Below are 2,813 nucleotides of genomic sequence, written 5' to 3'. Positions count from 1 at the left end.
TTAAAAGGTATATTTCCATTTTCTGTTGACTTTAAAAAAAAACAGAGGTTTATACCTATGTTGTTTATTTATTATTTCTTGCATATATCTTGTAATATGAGAAACTACTTTGGCAGTAACAATACATAATGTACTAACCATTGTTACTCTCCTAAAATCTTGTTTTGAGATTTTGTACCATTTTTTTCTTTAAAATAAAATAACTGATGTAAAAAAACAAAAAAAAGATCCAATGAGAAGTAGAAAAAACACAGGCTTTTCCTTTACTGATGGTCTTGATTGTTCTAAGAATGAAGGACACCATGTTTGCATAGTGCTTGGTAGAATATGATCCATGATAGGGGCTCCACAAATGACAACCATTATTATGAAGAAGATAGAATACAAATGAAGTGGAGAAAGTGTAGGTGGAAGAGGAATAAGAAAATTCATGAAGTAATCGGTACATCTCTATGCCTCATCCGGAACACTGATAAAATATGTTAAAAGCATGTTTAGTGTGAGAATTCAGTGAGATTAAAGGGAAGCATGCATTTTCAAAATGAGTATTACTGCTAAGCTACTGTCCCACAAGCTGTGTGCTTAACACATGGGGCGTGAGACTGGGCATGTAGGAGCACACCTGTAATCCCAGTGCTTGGGACTTGTGCCACTTTTTGTGCTGCACATGTAGGCTACTACCAGTACATGGAAGAAACTCTATGAACAATAAAAGTAAACTCCTAGATACTATGATACTTAACTAATGGCCATCCTTGCCTGAACTGAAGATGTAATGTCTACACCTTCAGTTGGAATTTAAAAGGTCTAGAAATTATTTTCAAACTTATTCTCATTCAAGTTGCAAGGCCAAATTCCAGAAAGCTTACCAATAGAAAAGCATTTATTTACGTCTAAACTTTTTTATCTAAGCACACTTAGACATACTCAATAAATCTGGCATTTCTTGAAGACTTTCTCTTTGTGACAATGAAGAGTAGCTAAAGCTACATGTTCCCTCCTTTGCATGCTGTTGTGTGGATGTATCTGTTCTCCATCAAAAGTTTTCCTTTCTGCCTTAACCCAGTCTCCCAGTTCCACCCTTTATCTGGAATAAATTGCCCATCATATAGAACCCAGCCCTTTCTCCAGCACCTCTTCCTTGTCCTTTCTGACCATTGAGGCTCCATCCACCAGATGTTCCCTGACTTAGAATGTTTGGATTTGTACATTTTCTATTTTGCAATGGTAGCAAAGCAATATGCACCCCTATAAATCATACTGAAATGAATTTTGAACTCTTCCCTAGCTAGCAATATATAGTATGGTCCTCTCTCCTGGTGCCTGGCAATGGCAGTTAGCCACAGTTCCAGGTCAACTACATGATCCTAAAAGTGAACAACTGAAACTCTATGATATACTATGTTGCTAATCCAGGATGTTCAGTAGGTGTAGCCAATGCATTTAGTTATGATATTTTCAACCAAAGATGAGTGCACTAGTATACAATTCCACTATAGGTTGGGGAATATCTATATGCCAAAATTTTCCTCTTTGTCTTTTGTAACAATATCAATAATATTCATTTTTCTTGTCCAGATCTTGTCACTGATCTGTAAATTCGCTGAAGGGAGGGACTTGTGCCACTGTTTGTGCTATACACGCAGGCTACTACCAGTATGTGGAAGGAACTCTATGAACAATAAAAGTAAACTAGATACCATGATGCTTAACTAATGGCCATTCTTGCCTGAACTGAAGACATAACATCTACACTCTCAGTTGGAATTAAAAAGGGCTAGGAATTATTTTTGAACTTATTTTCATTCAAGTTGCAAGGCCAAATTCCAGAAAGCTTACCAACAGAAAAGCATTCATTTACATCTAAGCTTTTCTCATCTAAGCACACTTAGACACATTTAATAAATCAGTTCAACAAACATTTATCTTGAACTCGGTTCTTTTTTGAAGCTTTCTGCAACTTTGTACAATTGGAAAGAAATTTAATCTTCATATTATTCCTTGATTTGTTCATAAATCATTAATATATTGTTGTGAATCAACTTTTTAAGATGAAAAAAATTTCCCTCACATAATAGAAACATTAATATGCTAAAATGTTGTCTCTTAATCTATATTGTTTGAAATATTTGACTAAATACATTTTTCTATTATTTATCTATATTTTCTACCAAAAGCCAGTCAGCTAGTGAGATATCAGAACTTTCAGCCAATTTTTCAGCAAACAGCCAAAGGGCATTCAACGTTTGGGTCATCTACAGCAAGAAAAAGCTATAGAATGAAAAAATAAAATTATTTGGTCTGCTCAGGGCAGCTAACACCCAACATGTGACCTTTCTTCTCAGCTTTATAAATATCTTCTGCATCACAAGTGGAGTCAGAATCCAATACAGAATTCTTTAAAACAAGGCATTGTGTAGACAATAACTATTATCCTCAAGGACTCAGCTAACTGGCTGTCAGCCAACTTTACATTTGGACACTCCAGGAATGATAAAATATGACAGTTAATTGGTTTATGTGAGAAGAGTAAAAATATCTTAAACAAAATGTAGCTCATGCCAATCAAATGCTACAGGAAGAGTATTTTCTCAGGAAGTCATGTTGACCATATCATACACAAGGAAGCAGAATATCTGAAGTACTAGTTAATGGTATATTTCCTCTGGGATCTCTCTCTCTCTCTCTCTCTCTCTCTCTCTCTCTCTCTCTCTCTCTCTTTCTCCCTCCCCACTTCTTCTTCATCTTTCTCTCTTTTTCCTCACTACTAGCTATGAACATGTGCCATTCCTTCAAATAGAGTCAATCTGCAA

This window comes from Octodon degus, unplaced genomic scaffold (assembly GCF_000260255.1).
Source record: "Octodon degus isolate 3935 unplaced genomic scaffold, OctDeg1.0 scaffold00080, whole genome shotgun sequence".
Lineage (NCBI taxonomy): Eukaryota > Metazoa > Chordata > Mammalia > Rodentia > Octodontidae > Octodon > Octodon degus.
The sequence above is the reverse complement of the archived record's forward strand: the minus strand, read 5'-3'. Positions refer to the sequence as shown.